This window comes from Trichechus manatus, unplaced genomic scaffold (assembly GCF_000243295.1).
Source record: "Trichechus manatus latirostris isolate Lorelei unplaced genomic scaffold, TriManLat1.0 scaffold00062, whole genome shotgun sequence".
NCBI lineage: Eukaryota > Metazoa > Chordata > Mammalia > Sirenia > Trichechidae > Trichechus > Trichechus manatus.
Window position 1 is genome coordinate 5,680,917 of NW_004443998.1, and position 19,043 is coordinate 5,699,959.

The 19,043-nt window shown below is 40.4% G+C and overlaps 1 pseudogene; it reads right to left on the bottom strand.

The window, feature by feature from the left end:
- Positions 1-7,568: 7,568 nt before the first annotated feature.
- LOC101359984 (elongation factor 1-alpha 1 pseudogene) lies at positions 7,569-9,245 on the bottom strand (annotated as a pseudogene).
- Positions 9,246-19,043: the final 9,798 nt, after the last annotated feature.

A 19,043-nucleotide genomic window follows, 5' to 3' on the forward strand; every position in this document is an offset into this window, starting at 1 on the left:
TAATTGTGGGCCACTAAGGGGATTGGTCGGTTTTGCCATCCTGCTGGGTTTGAAATGAGCTACCCCAAAGGCAGGAGAGGGGATTCCCACCACCACCAAGGAAGAACAGTCAGAATCTAGCACATCCTTTGGATCCAAGGTCCCTGTGCTGAGAGGCTCCTGTACCCAGGAGACAGAGAGCGAGCTGTAACTTTGAAGATGGCAAGACCTGGAAGCGGAGACCCAGCAGCAGGAGCGGAGAGAGAAAACTAAGTGCCTTTGGGCAGAGGCTGAGGGCCAGGGAGATGTGGTGTGCCTGTGAACATGACTGGGAAGAGGCTGTCCTGATGGAAGAACTGTATCCTGAGCATTCCTCAACCTGAACTCTAAACTGTTACTCCCCTAGTAAACCCCATGACTGCGAGTATAGTCTATGAGTTCTGTGTGGCCATTGCAATGAATTATCGAACTCAGCAGAGAAGTGGACATTGCTGTGGGAGGGACAGCTGGTGTCAGAACTGCTAAAGATGGCAGAGAGAGAAGGCAGGTCTGACCTTCGCCTCCTGGGAATCAGCCCTGAGTTGTTGGTCTTGATTCTCCTTCCCCTTTGTAAAGTTAGAGGAGGTCAGACAACGCCCCCACGCCATTTTTACAGCCATGAATAAAATGGCTGACATGATGCTGAGCCAACTACTGAGAAAGCATTCTTTAAAGTACCCGTAACTAATAATAAAGGAGCCCTGGTGGCACAATGGTTAAGTGCTTGGATGCTAACTGAAAGGTTGGAGGTGCAAACCCACCAGTGGCTTCACAGGGGGAAAAGACCCGGCGATCTGATCCTATAAAGATTACAACCTAGGAAACCCTATAGGGCAGTTCTACTCTGTCCTATAGGGTTTCTGTGAGTTGGAATCGACTCAATGGCACAATAACAATTAACAATAGCATTGTCTCTGTGATTTCAGGTGGGTTTAAGTGGTCACAGACATAGGGATTAAAGAGTGGTGGTGACAAAGAACTAAGCAGGAAACTTTAATTCTATGCGTATGTTTATACCACCATAATTGACACTGTAGCCCAAGGAGGGGTGTCCCTCTGCAAAAAGCAATGTTGGAGAATGGTATTCATTATGACCTTTTCTGGAGCAGGTACAGAAAATGACGTCTGACTTGTAAGTTATACAATTAGACAGTTGCTGACTTCAAGACTTTCTAATTTTCCTGAAGGCATTAGTGATCATTTACTGACCCAAATGATCCCTAACTTAGCTAGAAAAGTTAAAATATGCTGTTTTAATATTCACCAACCCCTCCAGATTCCAAACAAATTAAACACTCTAAAGATTACACACTTTAAAAAGGAGAAAAGAAATGAGAAGAGGCGAGAAAGAGAAGGTGAGGGAAGGGGGTAAAGGGAAACAAGGAAAGGGAAGGGAACAAAAGAGAGAGAAGAGAAGAAATGGGGAGGGGGCAGGGGAGGGGGGAAGAGCAGAGGGAAGGGGTGGGGGGCGGTAGAAAGGGGAGGGGAGGAGAGGAGCTTTTTTACTGGGTTTGGTGGATGAAGAAGGAAAGAGGCACCACCAACTGCCTACCTCCCTACTTCTAATCCCAAAGCCAGTTACTGTTATGGTGCAGACATTCCCCATGTAAATGTATTTGGTGATGAAATTGGCATTTACAGCAACCCCAGGGCCAATTCTCATCTATGAAGAGTCTTTTGACAGGACTCCTAATTAGGAGAAGGAATGCCTGTTAAGAGTTGGAGTAGAGTTGAGTTTCAATGCTTCTTCCGAGTAGAACAGGCATGGTACCCCAATAACGGCAACCCCAGTCAGAGACAAGGGCTAACCCATTTATTGTGCTCCCCTCTCCAGCTCCTATGCAAAGAAATAGACTCACATCTCACAGCCTGATTGTTACCACCACTCTGGACTGCTGTACCAAAATCAAGGGCTTATTTCTCACTGTTTTCATTTTTATTTACAATCCTCCTCAGAGAAGCAAGGCTTAATTACTAGTGGGAAACAAGACATCTGAGAAAACACTGCTTAATATATACTAAAATTTTGGCCTCTACTGATCCACTGGAATAAGAAAGAAAATGTTATCACTAGATATTTACTTTATGTCTAGGGGGAAGAAAAGAAAGCCAGCTTCATTAATAGTAAATAGGATCGACCCTGAGGCCAGGTGGTTGTGGGTCACCTGCAGTACACTAGATGTCTTGGAGGAGAATTCCACAGCACCAAGGATTCACACTGGCCCCTTCACCCTTTCATATGGATGCAACTTATTGCAATTTATATGTGTCCACATACATGTACGGACGTCTGCATTACATTAATTACCCTCAGAAAATGAGTAAGTAGCATAGAAAGGATCTGAAGATGACACTAATAACACGAACACAGACAGAAGGAAGAAAATGGCAAAGCTGACGCTTCTCCCACTCTAAGTATGGGTTTTTGCTTCTTCATCAGAAACATCTGGAGTAAAACAAATAATAAAGAAATAGATATTTAATCAGATCTGACAAGAAGTGGTCAATTTCAAAAATTATTTCAAAAAAGACTGCAACACAAATTTACATCCACTATCCCCCACTGCCGTCAAGTCAATTCCGACTCATGGTGACCCTACAGGACAGAGTAGAACGGCCCCACAGGGTTTCCGAGGAGCAGCTGGTGGATTTGAACTGTCGACCTTTTGGTTAGCAGCTATAGCTCACCGTAGCTCTTAGCCACTGCACCCCCAGGGCTCCATATCCACTATATGAATAAGGATAAACACGAACTTAATTTTATGTTGTAGTTTAGGACATAAACTAATGATTAGTATATTTATGTAATACACAAAAAGAACAAATGCATAGGATCAGGAGTGCAGACTCAGATTTTGACTGAAGGATAAGCCATCAAAGTAGTAAAGAGATTACTGCATTAAACAACTGGGCTGATACTTATAGATGGTACTAGCTTTGTTAGAAATCTTCGTTAATACTCTTCCTAACAACTCTAGTGAATCTACTTAGATTTCTGTACCATTTAATATCAGGTAGTATATAATTATGATATTAAATTATGAAAAGCCCCATAGTTTCATTAGTTTTATGCTTTTAATGTTGCATTACACTCATCTATAAAACTTGGAAATTTCTTATGAAAATTAAAAACTTCTGCTTTTTTAATGATAGTTAAATAAATGATCCATGAAAATGTTAGAATGAGACTAATAGTTTAAGAATATAAATGCAAACCATAAGTTCAATTTCCTAAATTTGAGACATGTTTTGTGTTAAAAAAAAATTAAATGTATAATATACCCATGCATTGTTGGCTCTGAAATATCAATATCCAAGCTTCATAGTGAAAAATTGCTTAAGTGACTTAGGAGTGAAATGATTTCGTACACTCAAACGGAATCATTTGTGTTTATATGACTTCTTGGTTTAGAAATAGAATTATACAGGCTTAAACTTTCATAATATCTAATTTCTGGGTTTCATATCAAGAAGGTTTAATTTTATAATGTGTCAACACAAAACGTTCGATGACTTTGTGAAAACAGTTACAATGTGGAGAAATTACACTAGTCACTAGCATTAGTGAGAAAATTCAAACAGAAATATTTATTACTGCAATCAGTTATTACTGATTATTATTATTTGATATAAGGAAAACAAAATGTGTAGTATCCCCTAGAAGGCAAAAAATATACAATTACATACCTATGAAAATGAGACATAATAAACATTCACCTCTAAACTCTCCATACATGTCCAAAGAATTTACAAAACTCCTTATTTATGAATACATGTAAAATGGAATGTTTGGCAAATAAACCAAAAAACCAAACCCACTGCCGTTGAGTTGATTCTAACTCATAGTAGCCCTATAGGACTGCCCCCACAGGGTTTCCAAGTCTGTAATCTTTATGAAAGCAGAATGCCACATCTTTCTCCTGTAGAGTGGCTGGTGAGTTCCAACTGTTAACCTTTTGGTTGGCAGCCCAGCACTTAACCATTGTACCACCAGGGCTCCTTTTAGCAAAATAAATTGATCAGGATTTCAAATGTACCCAGAAACTATAACTCTCTTGTTCTCAGGCTAAGAATCCGATGGTCAAAAGTAAAGGCATTTCTGTAGTCATTCAGAAAGATCAGTGGCTCCAAAAAAGAAATGATAATGGGCATTTTGGCTGTGAGTAAATGTGTTAATGATCCTTTCTCCCTTACAAAAGAAAAAAGCACAATGTGTCATCAAGATTCAGATATGCTATACATGGAAATTTACCTTATTCCCAAAAACATTTTGAAATAAATAGTTCTAAAATATTTTAGAATAAGTGTTTTAAAAAATTATTTTTAATTAAACATTTTACATATTAGCTAAGGCAACAGTGGATGCCATAATAACTAAATCAAAAATGTCTAATAAGTCAAAAATGATACAAGTTTATTTCTCATTATATCTGTCCAGGTCCAATCAGAAGAGAAAAACCACACAGTAATTTGAACAGGGAAGTTTAACCTAGAGAATTACCAACTATAATGGGGCAAGTAGTAACAAGGGACTGGGTAGCAAGAGGCAGAAAGAACTCTAAACAGCACAGGAATAACAGATATCAGGAGCAGCCATTACTCGCGTGATTGAGATAGAGCATCCAAGGAAGAGGTCCCAACTCTCAAGACTGAGATCCTGACCTTGCTGGAGAGAGCATGACCATGGTTCACTGGATGGCAGAACAGTCACTGTAGCTTCATGTTGGCAGAACTTGCCAGAAATCTGCCCTCAAATGTACCTACAAAAGCTGTTCATGGGGAGGTATCTCACTGGAGGCGCTCTGCTACAAAAACCACCAGGGGAAGCCTCTGGCTGCTGACTGCTGACCAACATGCAGGAACGGATTAACCAGGAAGCACGGTATGCACCAGCTTGCATTGAGCAAAGTACCCAGGGGCTTAATTGTGTTTACCTGCCAATCTGTAGTGAGTAATTTCACATGGGTTTCACCACATCTTTGACGCAGTGGGAGACTGGTGAAATTGTGCGCTGCAGATTGGTGGGAAGGCACAGTTGAGTCCTTGCGTACCTTGCTTATTGGATAACGGGCCCTACTGCCAAGCATTGCAGCATTCAGGAGCTGAGAGCACTACAGGAGCCTCAGTAGCAATGGAAAAATATTTAAAGAGTCCTGATTCATTTTCACAGAGCATATAAATGGGTGAATTTGGAGAGGCACCATTACACTTATTCGGGTAAAGTCCACAATGGCTGCTCCTGATTGATGGGGAGCGTTTCTCTAACTGATGATTTGGAGAACTTGAATGTCATGGATTGAACTGTGTCCCCCCAGAATATCCGTCAATTTGGGTAGGCCATGATTCTCAGTATTGTGTGACTGTCCACCATTTTGTCATCTGATGTGATTTTCCTATGGGTTATAAATCCTACCTCTATGATGTTAATGAGATGGGATTAGCAGAAGGTATATTAATGAGGTAGGGCTCAATCTACAAGATTAGGTTGTGTTTTAAGCCAGTCTCTTTTGAGATATGAAAGAGAGAAGTGAGCAGAGAGACATGGGGACCTCATACTACCAAGAAAGAAGAACCAGGAGCAGAGCGCGTCCTTTGGACTCGGGATCCCTGAGCTGAGAACTCCTTAACCAGCGGAAGATTGATGACAAGGACCTTCCTCCAGAGCCAACAGAGAGATACTCTTGGTGGTGACCAAATTTTACAGTAAGTCAGCAGTCTAGCCAATAGCAGACTTTTAAAGCCCCTTATAGCCTTGACACCATGAAGTAGTCTGACTAGTATGCAGTAGAACATACTCACTATTGAATTTAAAGGAAAAAATACTTTAAATGAGAAATACTGTTTTGCAACACGATATGGTATTAGATATTGTCACCAAGGTAAGGGCCTATGCTTTTAATCAATTTAAAAGTGTCTTGAAAACCACAGAGGATGATATAAATACAGGAAATCATGAGTACTCGTTGTCACTTTTTTGTGAGAAAGTATTCCTGTTTCGTTTGGGTACATTTCAGATGCTGGAATAAATATATGTTGAAGTCTCATTCTTCTCAGATAAATTAGTTCTGATTTATACAGCCTTCTTTAGAAAATACAAGCCATGTGCACTGATTAATCTGTTTTGTGAATTCTAATTTGATATCCTAATGCATGCATGCTAGAAAATGGGTGTCTCTCTCTTGTGATAATCACGAATCCCTTTGAACTCATGATAAAAGAGGACATCCTCCACAGAGGGAGAATGCTTTTATGCACTATTTATCAGTTAAGATAGAATTTGGCAATGAAAAAGAAGAAAACCAGACTAGTCACTTGAGCAAAGGAGGGGATTTATTTGTTTTCCAGTGAAGCAATCCAAGACAGCCATAGCAGTGCCATGGCACAAGCAGATCCATGAGCTCTTTCCCCTTTTCTGTTCAGTCATTCCTGGCAAGATGGCTGCTCCACTTCCAACACTGACTCTCTATTTTAGACAGGGAAAGGGGCAAAAAGAATCTGCCAGCTGAGTCACTCTCTCACAGAACTTGACCTGATGCCTCAGTCAGTAACTTCAGTTTATATTTTCTTGGTCAGAATTGGGTCACATGTACATTCCTAGCTGCAAGAGAGGCTGAGAAATATGGATATTTAGCTGGACACATTGCTGCCCTTGAACAAAATCCAGCAGTGCCTGCCACATGTCCATATGAAAAATACGTTGTGTACCATTTAACAGGAAATCCTTTAAGGAGATTTAGGTTAAGAATCACTGATTTAGTAATACCTGCAAGTATGGCAGCAAGTGAGTTCCTACTTATTAAAATTGTTGGTGGTCTGTAGACAACTGTAGGCAATTAATGTTTTAATATCCAAGGTGGTAAGAGCATGGCTGTGTATAATCACCTAAAGCAGTGCCTGGGGGAGTGTGGTCCACAGCTTCTGTTAGATGTATCTGTGGTGCTTCTGGAACATACGGATTTGTCGACTCAACCAGAGACTTGCTGAATCAGAACCTCTAGGGACGGTGCTCATGAACTTTCATCTCCGTTAGTGATTCTTATACAGACTAAAGTTAGAGAACTCTCGGCCTAAACTCAAGTGTCTATGCAGATGAGGCAGTAACACAATGAGTTAACACACTGAATGTGTGGAAACTGGAATATATAACCCAACTAAAAGAGGCAGTCACTACTCAGTGCCTGTTTACGGTTGTCACATGGCAGTGCTGACCCAGTGCTTCCGGTGCTTTTAATTTTCTATGAGGATGAAAATCTAGATTTGTATGTAAGATCTCCTGATTTTTAAATGTTGATGATCAATTAAGAAATTTAAAAGATTGTTTATGGGTGAATCAAAAAAGGTCTATGGGTTGGCAGTTCACAACCTCTAAACCAGAGTATAAGCTGGCATTTTAGAGTGAAAAGAATATTAGAGTTTATCTGCTGGCAGAGCAGATAAAACCGTGCCAACTACCCAGATCACCAAATCTGTACTACAATTTGACTTCTTGTACAACTTTTTTTTTTTTCCTCATTCAACTTTGTTTTAATGGGTCTCATAACTCTGTGACAGATTTTTGGTCAAGTTGTTTCCATTTAAAAAGTACTGATTTTAAAAAGCTAATACCTTAAAACTGCCACACAAAAGAAGAAACAAATGGTCCCCAAAACATTCCTTTCCTTCTGAAGGTTTTACGATGCATTGTTATCATTAACCAGTCTTTTACTATTAACTTAAATGGCCAATTGAGACAAACAGTTCTGAGACCGTTCTTCCGCCACTGATTAAGACTGGGGTGGCAGGTATTATGGGTAACATTCATTTAGCCTTCTGAGCTTTCTGAGCAGACTTGGTGACCTTGACAGCTCTAGCAGCCTTTTTGTCCACTGCCTTGATGACACCCATAGCAACTGTCTCTCTCATATCTCGAACAGCAAAACGACCCAGAGGAGGATAGTCAGGGAAGCTCTCGACACACGTAGGCTTGCCAGGAACCATGTCAACGATGGCAGCATCACCAGACTTCAAGAATTTGGGGCCATCTTCTAGCTTTTTTCCAGAACGGCGATCAATCTTCTCTTTGAGCTCAGCAAACTTGCAAGCAATGTGAGCTGTGTGACAATCCAGCACAGGTGCATAGCCAGCAATGATTTGGCCTGGGTGGTTCAGGATGATCACCTGAGCAGTGAAGCCAGCTGCTTCCATTGGTGGGTCATTTTTGCTGTCACCAGCCACACTGCCACGACAAACATCTTTCACAGAGACATTCTTGATATTGAAGCCTACATTGTCCCCAGGCAGAGCTTCGCTCAAAGCTTCATGGTGCATTTCAACAGAATTTACTTCAGTGGTGACGTTGACTGGAGCAAAGGCGACCACCATCCCAGGCTTGAGGACACCAGTCTCCACCCTGCCCACAGGGACAGTGCCAATACCACCAATTTTATAGACATCCTGGAGAGGCAGACACAGCAGCCTGTCAGCTGGGCGAGTTGGTGGCAGGATGCAATCCAGAGCTTCAAGCAGCGTGGTTCCACTGGCATCGCCATCCTTATGGGTGAATTTCCATCCCTTGAACCAAGGCATGTTAGCACTTGGCTCTAGCATGTTGTCACCATGCCAACCAGAAATTGGCACAAATGCTACTGTGTCAGGGTTGTAGCCAATTTTCTTAATGTAGGTGCTGACTTCCTTAACAATTTCCTCATATCTCTTGTGGCTGTATGGTGGCTCAGTGGAATCCATTTTGTTAACACCAACAATGAGTTGTTTCACACCCAGTGTGTAAGCCAGAAGGGCATGCTCACGGGTCTGCCCATTCTTGGAGATACCAGCTTCAAATTCACCAACACCAGCAGCAACAATCAGGACAGCACAATCAGCCTGTGATGTTCCTGTAATCATGTTTTTGACGAAGTCTCTGTGTCCTGGGGCATCAATGGTGGTCACGTAATACTTGCTGGTCTCAAATTTCCACAGGGAGATATCAATGGTGATGCCTCGCTCGCATTCAGCTTTCAGTTTATCCGAGTCCCAGGCATACCTGAAGGAGCCCTTTCCCATCTCAGCAGCTTCCTTCTCAAATTTTTCGATGCTTCTTTTGTCGATCCCACCACATTTGTAGATCAGGTGACCAGTAGTGGTAGACGTGCCTGAATCTACGTGTCCAATGACGACGATGTTGATATGGGTCTTTTCCTTTCCCATTTTGGCTTAGACTCTGTGATAGTTTTCACCAACACCCGTGTTCTGGCGGCAAACCCGTTGCGAAAAAGCTGTACAACTTTTATATGTTATTATTGTGTGTCATCGAGTCAATTCTGACTCATAGCTACTCCATATGACAGAGTAGAACTGTCTCATAGGGTTTCTCAGGCTGTCATTTTTACACGAGCAGCTTGCCAGGTTTTTTCTCCCACAGAGCAGCTGGTGGGTTCTAACCGCCAACCTTTTGGTTTGCAACAGAGTGAGTGCTTAACCATTGCGCCACCAGGGCTCCTTACTTTTATATGTAGTAGCCCTCAAATTTTAGTTCTAAGAAAGATTATCATTTAGGTAATAGCAACAGGACAAGTGGATATTGTGTGGTTTAAAGTCAGGAAATGTATGCATCAGGGTTGTATCCTTTCACCATACTTATTCAATCTGTATGCTAAGCAAATAATCCGAGAAGCTGGACTATATGAAGATGAACGGGGCATCAGGATTGGAGGAAGACTCATTAATAACCTGTGATATGAAGATGACACAACCTTGCTTGCTGAAAGTGAAGGGGGCTTGAAGCACTTACCTATGAAGATCAAAGACCCCAGCCTTCAGTATGGATTACACCTCAACACAAAGAAAACAAAAATCCTCACAACTGGACCAATAAGCAATATCATGATAAATGGAGTAAAGATTGACTTTGTCAAGGATTTCATTTTACTTGGATCCACAATCAACACCCATGGAAACAGCAGTCTCAGGAAATCAAACAACATATTTCATTGGGCAAATCTGCTGCAAAAGACCTCTTTAAAGTGTTAAAAAGCTAAGATGTCACTTTAAGGACTAACGTGCGCATGACCCAAGCCATGGTATTTTCAATTGCTTCATATGCATGTGAAAGCTGGGCAACGAATAAGGAAGACCAAAGAAGAATTGAAGTCTTTTGATTTACGGTGTTGGCGAAGAATATTGAATATGCCATGGACTACCAGAGGAACAAACAGGCCTGTCTTCAAAGAAGTACAGCCAGAGTGCTCCTTGGAAGCAAGGATGACAGGACTTGGTCTCACTTACTTTGGACATGTTATCAGAAGGGACCAGTACTGGAGGAGGACGTCATGCTTGGTAAAGCAGAGGGTCGGCGAAAAAGAGGAAGACCCTCAACGACATAAATTGACACAGTGGCTGTAACCATGGACTCCAACATAACAAAGATTGTGAGGATGGTGCAGGACTGGGCAGTGTTTTGTTCTTTTGTATATAGGGTCGCTAGGAGTCAGAACTGATCCAACGACACCTAACAGCAACATATGAAAACACTAGTACTGTCACTGTCCCAGGTTTGCCACATGAAAAAAAGTTTTTTTAATTTTTAAAAAGAAAATCATTAAGTTGAAACATGAGAAATATAAACCATAGTGTGGTATACTTACACATACAAATAATTTTTTTAGAATTTATTTTCCGTATTATCTTCTTATATTGATTGGCTGTTCATCCATGATAAAACTATTGAGGGGATTATGAAGGATGACAATAGAAACAAAAACTCTTAAAGAATTTAACCAATGCACAGATGAAGTTCCAATTAAGCTCTTCCCATTAATTTCTGTGCTCTCTGCCCTAGGCTGAACAATTGAGCTTAAAAGAACAGTATCTAATTATGGAAGAACTTGGCTGATAAATGAGATTATTAAATTGGAGTCATATTTTGTGCTTGGCTAATTTACTTGGAGGTATAATTGTACATGTAAATGTCTTTTAATCTAGTAGTTAATCCATGCTCAAATTCATGCTAGAGGTTAAAAAAAAAAGGCAATTTAAGTTAGTCTAGAAAACATGTTTGTAAAGCATCTAAACTGAATAGTAATTCCTGTAGCTACGACATGAAATTTTATATCTCCACCTCAACATCTTTCTAATCTTGTAGTTGTTGTCTCTCTTTTTCCTTCTTAAAACTCTAGGGACCTTATTCTCTAATGTTCTTAAACTCTTCCCATACACCCATGTTCTTAATTCTGTTTTAAACATAACTGTTGTTGTTAGCTGCCATCAACTTGATTTTGACTCATAGCAACCTCATGTGACAGAGTAGAACTGTCCCACAGGGCTTTCTGGGCTGTGATCTTTATGGAGCAGATCCCTCGGTCTTTCTCCCATGGAGCCACTGGGTGGGTTTGAACTGCCAACATTTGGTTAGCAGCCTAGCACTTAATTATTATAGCACTAGGGCTCCTTTAAACATAACTAGATTTCACTTTTTTTTTTTTTTTTTAACGTATCTTCATAAAGGGGACTTCCTCTAGCCCCCATCTTCTTTTTCTCTTGGCTAAACTCTTTCAGTATCTTTACCAGGCACCCATTAAATAAATTTTCCATATCAGCACATGCCTGGAACTTAGTAAAGGTTTAGATAAATATTTAAATGAACGAATGTGTAAATGAATGAACATATAGATGAAATAAATCTGGCTTCTATCCTCACAACTTTCCTTAAATTTTCCAGATAACATCCCCATAACTAAATTTGGTAATTGTTTTCCAATCCCAACCCCTCTTGAATTTTTTTGTTGCATTTGGCACAATTGACTCCTTTTTCCATTATACATTCTTCTGATATTTGCTTTAATCTCTTCCTTCTTTTCACTTTACAGTTTCCATCAAACTGTCTGTTCCTCATCCGCTTATAGTGACCTTTTAATTCTTTTCCTTTGCTTGTATTTCTCAGAGGTTCATCCAATTCCGAGGTTTAAATTACATGTATGGATCAGACCTGCCACTAGGTTATAGAGTCCTATGTGAAAACAACAAAGGCAGACCTGGGCAGACACAGTCCTATAGATGCACATGTGTGAAGAGAAGGCAATTTGTGCAAATTTGAAAGACTCGCCCTTTCCTTGGGCTCAGTCACATGCACAAACCATACACAGAGGCCCTGGGAATGGTTCCCAATCCTGCATTTCTAGCCCAGACACCTATTAAAGTAAGGATTGTGTTTTATTCAATCTGTATGCCCAGAATATAGTACAGTGCTTAGCACATAGTAGGCAATACATTTCTGAAAAGGAATAAATGTAAATGCCCTAACAGTATCATTTTAAAAATGGGAAGGGTCTGGTTAAATACAGACTATATTGAAAGGCCAAGAATAACAGAGCACAAACTCTGCCTTGCAAAGAGAGGACGAAGCAACCATTAATCATTCTCACAATTTTACAGAGGTCTTGCTTCCTCCGAGAACACCATCAGTCATTGCTACTGATACAGAGCCTTGAACTTCAGTATCTCACAAGGCGAACAGTCTCTAATACTCACCATTTGACATTAATATTTCAATTAGTCCACCTTACTTTATTAATGGGAGCTACTGCAGAGCCAAAGTATGACCTTGAATATATCCCACCTGAATTTAGAGACCATCTCAATAATAGATTTGATGCATTGAACACTAATGAACAAAAGACCAGACAAGTTGTGGGATGACATCAAGGATATCATACATGAAGAAAGCAAAAGTTCACTAAAAAAGACAGGAAAGAAAGAAAAGACCAAAATGGATGTCAGCAGAGACTCTGAAACTTGAAGACGGAAGAAATACACAAAGTTATTGTGCCGAAAAGAATTGGTCGATGTTCAACCATTTTAGGAGGTAGCATATGATCAAGAACTGATGGTACGAAGGGAGAAGTCCAAACTGCACTAAAGGCATTGCAAGAAAAACAAGTCTCCAGGAATTGGCAGTATATCAATTGAGATGTTTCAATAAATGGATACAGTGCTGGATGTGCTCACTCATGTATGCCAAGAAATTTGGAAGCCAGCTACCTGGCCAGCCCAACTGGAAGAGATCCATATTTATGTGCATTCCAAAGACAGGTGATCCAACAGCATGTGGAAATTATCAAACAAGATCATTAATATCACATACAAGTAAAATTTTGCTGAAGATAATTCAAAAACGATTGCAGCAGTATATCGACAGGGTACTATATGCCAGAAATTCAAGCCGAATTCAGAAGAGGATGTGGAAAGAGAGATATCCTGGCTGATGTCAGATAGATCTTGGCTGAAAGCAGAGAATACCAGAAAGATGTTTACCTGTGTTTTACTGACTATGGCATTTGACTGTGTGGATCATAACAAATTATGAATAACATTGTGAAGAATGGGAATTCCAGAAAACTTAATTGTGCACATGCAGAACCTGTACATAGACCAAGAGGGAGTCATTCTAACAGAACAAGGGGATACTGCATGGTTTAAAATCAGGAAAGGTGTGTGTCAGGGTTGTATCCTTTTAAACTTAATCTGGATGCTGAGCAAATAATTGGAGAAGCTGAACTATATGAAGAAGAACGGGGCATCAGAATCTGAGGCAGACTCATTAACAACCTGTGATATGCAGATGACACAACCTTGCTTGCTGAAAGTGAAGAGGACTTGAAGTACTTACTGATGAAGATCAAAGACCACAGCCTTCAGTGTGGATTACACCTCAACATAAAGAAAACAAAAATCCTCACAACTGTACCAATAAGCAACATCATGATACACAGAAAAAAGACTGAAGTTGTCAAGGATTTCATTTTATTTGGATCCACAATCAACACCCACAGAAGCAGCAGTCAGAAAATCAAACGATATGTTGCATTGGGCAAATCAGCTGCATAAGACCTCTTTTAAGTATTAAAAAGCAAAGATGTCACTTTGAGGACTAAGGTGTGCCGGACCTAAGCCATGGACAATGAATAAGGAAGATCGAAGATGAATTGATGCCTTTGAATTATGGAGTTGGCGAAGAATATTGAATACACCATGGACTGCCAGAAGAATGAACAAATCTGTCTTGGAAGAAGTACAGCCAGAATGCTCCTTAGAAATGAGGATGGCGAGACTTCGCCTCATGTACTTTGGACATGTTATCAGGAGGGATCAGTCCCTGGAGAAGAACATCAGGCTTGGTAAAACAGAGGGTCAGAGAAAGAGAGAAAGACTCTCAATGAATGGATTGACCCAGTGGCTGCAGTGATGGGCTCAAGCATAGCAACGATTGTGAGGATGGTGCAGGACCAGGCAGTGTTTTGTTCTATTGTACACAAGGTCACTATGAGTCAGAACAGACTCAACAGCACCTATCGACAACAACAACAATCTAAAATTGCACAATTTTGAATAAAGAGTTTGCCTAACATAATAATTAAAAGATAAAATTTCAATTAGAATCTTCACAATCATTTCTATTATATGATTGAGGGATATTCTATAATGTAATCATTTTCTCTCCTGTTGGATATTTATTTCCAAATTTTCATTACTATAGATTGCACAGCAGTAAACGTTTGTGTGTGTGTATATATAAAGTTCCTTTATGTTCTTTTGATTACTAACTTAGGATAAACTCCCCAGAGTCTAATTATTTGACTTATAAGTAATATACATTTTAAAGGTCTCGATAAGTGCTGCAAAAGTAAATTTTGATACTTAAATATATTTTCTTGGATTTGCACACTTGGACAAGTTTTCAAAAAATTCTTTATGTTCATTGATTTGAAAAATGTTTATTGCGTATATGTCAGGCTAGGTGTTGTATATAAAAAGTTTAGTCATAAAGAAAAATACCCACTAGTGGAGACAGACCGACATAAAGTAAAAATTAAAATATAATCCTCCTTTAGAATGCTAGCCAGCAAGATGACATGGTTAACCTTCTCACCAAAACCAACCCATTGCCGTCAAGTTGATTCCAACTCACAGGGACCCTACAGGACAGAGCAGAACTGCCCCATAGGGTTTCCAGGAAGCAGCTGGTGGATTCAAACTGCCGACCTTTTGCTTAGAACCCTGGAGTGACACTTCCCTTTGGATCCTTGACAGACAGACACTTGCTTCAAGAATAGGGTCCCATTTTGCTAACAAACTTAACAATGGGTCCTTAAGAACTAACACCCAGTGTGCCAGTGGCCTGGTCAGTGTGACTCCTGGTGTCTTGCTGGAAAACAAAAGCAAAAATAACTAAAAAGACATCCTATTGCTAAACAATGCTTTTAACATGATCCCAATCAAAATGCCTATGAAGTTTAAGGTGAGCTGTGTCAGCGGGAAGCCTGGAGACAGTGATGAGTCATGTCATCTAAAGCAATTCCTCCTCGCTGAGAACAGAACGAAAGCCGTCCTCACTCTGCCAGTTGGCTGCCCTGCGAGGACGAATTGCTTTAGATGACATGACTCATCAGCTGGAACATGGAGGACCCACAGGGAGAAGGCGTGAGCGATGATGATGATAAGCACTGAGAGCAGCAGCAGTCTTGGGGAAAGGTTAGGAAAGCCAGCCACTAGGTGGCAGGTTTAGAGTTCAGTCATTTTTAAACATTTTTATTAATATATTTTGGTAGGGAGGATCTTTTGCCTCAATTCTTTAACAAGTTATAATTCCTGACTCTGTAGGCATCTAAAACTACTTTTTAAACGTATTTACTAAAAATTAAAATACATAATGCCATAAGTGATAACAGCAGAGGCACATTAGCAAAAACCATGTAAACACTTTTCACAGAGTAAATACGTGAGCCGTTTTAAGCCTCTCTGCCTTTGCATAATGAATCCCTGGGTGGTGCAAACAGTTAAGTACGCAACTACTAGCCTAAAGGTTGGTGGTTCGAAGCCACCCAGAAGCTCCTCAGAAGACAGGCCTGGCAATCTACTTGTATCCTTATGACAGTGCCACACTCTTTTGATTACTGTGACTTTGTAGTAAGTTTTTAAATCGGGAAGTGCGAGTCCTCTTACTTTGTCCTTGAATTTCAAGATTGTTTTGGTTATTCAGGGCCCCTGAATTTAAATTCTATATAAATTTGAGGATCAGCTTTTCCATTTCCACAGCAAAAAGAAGCTGTTGGGATTTTGATAAGGATGTCACACAATCGGTAAATCACTAAAGGTAGTATTGACATTGTAACAATATTAAGCCTTTCAATCCATGAACATGAGATTTCTTTCCATTTATTTGTTGTCATTAGTTGCCTTTGAATCAGCTCACACTCATAGCAACCCCATGTACAACAGAACAAAACGCTGCCCAGTCCTGCACCATATTCATGATCATTGGTATGCTCGAGTCCATTGTTGCAGCCACTGTGTATCTTGACCACCTTCCAACCTAGGGGGCTCATCTTCCAGCCTATATTGGACAATATTCTGCTGTGATCCATAGGGTTTTCACTGGCTAATTTTTGGAAGTAGATTGCCAGGCCTTTCTTTTTACTCTGTTTTAGTCTGAAAGCTCCACTGAAACCTGTCCACTACGGGTGACCCTGCTGGTATTTGAAATACCACGGGGACAGCATGCAGCATCATAGCAACACAGAAGCCCCTACAGTTTGACAAACTGACAGATGGGTGTTCTATTTATTTAGGTCTTCTTTAATTTCTTCCAGCAATGTTTTCTGTAGTTTTCAGGGTACAAGTCAGTCAACTCTTTGTTTAAACTTATTCCTAGGTATTATACTCTTTTAAGGAGCCTTGATGACGCAATGGTTAAGTGCTCAGCTGCTAACCAAAAGGTCAGTGGTTCAAACCCACCAGCACTCTGCAGGAGAAAGATATGGCAATCTGCTCCCTTAAAGATTACAGTAGCCTTTACGTCTTGGGTCTTAAAAGCTAGCGAGCGGTCATCTAAGATGCAACAACTGGTCTCAACCCACCTGGAGCAAAGGAGAATGAAGAACACCAAAGACACAAGGAAAATACTAGCCCAAGAGATAAAAAGGGCCACATAAACCAGAGACTCCATCAGCCTGAGTCCAGAAGAACTACATGGCACCTGGCTACCACCAATGACCACCCTGACAGGGAACACAACAGAGTCCCTGATGGAGCAGGAGAAAAGTGGGGTGCAGAACTCAAATTCTAGTAAAAAGACCAGACTTAATGGTCTGACTGAGACTGGAGGAACCCCAGAAGACACGGCCCCCGGTTAACCCAGAACTAAAACCATTCCCGAAGCCAACTGTTCAGACAAAGATTGGACTGGGCTATAACACATAAAATGATATTCATGAAGAGTGTGCTTCTTAGTTCAAGTAGATAAATGAGACTAAATGGGCAGCTCCTGTCTGGAGATGAGATGAGAAGGCAGAAAGGGTTAGGAGCTGGTTGAATGGACATGGGAAATCTGGTGTGGAAAGGAGGAGTGTGCTGTCATATTATAGGGATAGCAACTAGGGTCACATAACAATGTGTGTATACATTTTTGTATGAGAAACTAACGAGCTGTAAACTTTCACCTAAAGCACAATCAAAATAAAAATTAAAAAAAAAAAAGAGATTACAGCCTTAGACATCCTATGGGGCAGTTCTACTGTGTCCTATAGGGTCACTGTGAGTCAGAATTGACTCGACAGCACACAACATTTTATTCGTTAAATGCTATTGACATATTTGTTAACATTTGAAGGATTCAGTTAGAGGCAGAGTTTGACCTAGCACCCAAGACTCCTAGCTCTCACTTTGATTCACTTTCCATTTTGTAAACCTCCTGGGCCCTTCCTTAACTTTCAGTTCTCAAAATTATCAGAGTCCACGGACATTCTAACAACACTAACATCAACATATTGCTATTGCCTTGAATATGATGATATTGATGGTTTTATCAAACTGATACTCATTTGCTGATGTCTCTCCTGAAACCATACGCCTGTACAGTCTCAGACATGCTAGGATAAACTGAAGGGTCCGCACGGATCCACGAGCTCTGTCCTAAGTTTCTTCCAAATACATAGTCCCAAAAATATCCACTACATTTTGAGAGTGGGTTTTAAAGCCTTCTTTGGTGGCATAAAATTTAATAATGCACTTTCATGTCCTGTGCTCCCAGATATTTCAACAGTGGAAAAACTATACTTGTGAAGCAGGGAGAATAGCACAATTTATACTGAGACTCACACAAGAATGAACACTCACTAGGTAGGCGGTCTTCTGATCAAGCACGTTCCCGGGTTTGTGAAGTGAAATTTGGAGAGAAAGTCTCGGAGCACGACCCTGCTACAGGCAGCACATCTTTTCCCCCCAAGGAGTAGTTTCCACTCATCCTTTTTGCAGGTTTTGAAAAAATGGTTACTTCAATTGATTTTTTTTTTCTTCTTGTGTGTTGGATTCTGATTATTTATTGATTTATTTTCACCTTAGAGGCACCAAGGGTTCACACAGGCTTTCTGTTTGCAAACATCTGATTTCTTTTTGCTATCTCGCCTAAACCAATATAAAGATGATCGATAGTTATTTAGTAAGAACAGGAGTCAACGGAATGACTCACGGACACCTATGTGTTTTCAAGAGCCGTAGGCATTACGCATCTGGGAGAAAACAAAAGGCATCACAGAGAGCTGTGGGCACGCGTATTAATGTGTGTGGATTCTACTTAATATCTGGAAGAGAAAAAGAAGCATTATTGGGAAAATCATCATTGTATCTATCAGAGATTGTCTTGAAATATTAGAACATAATAGGTAACATCTACATAAGAGCATGAAAGAATGTCAGTGCGGTCATGTATTACCGATTGTCTATGTCTTTCAAAGTGGAATTGGTTTTTATGGTTTGATACAAACTAGTCTCCTAACCAACCCTGAGTGGAGGACGGTAGCTCACCGTTATGAATGACTACAGATCGTGAGTCTTCTGGGAACAGTGTGGTAAATCATTCATTCAACAAATATTGAAGTGAGGCACAATGGATACAAAAATGAGTATTTCATAGTCTTTGACCTCTTGGAGATTGAGTTCCAAGGGGGAAGGTAGTTACCTAAACAGGCAAGTATAAGGCAAAATAAGTGTAGATC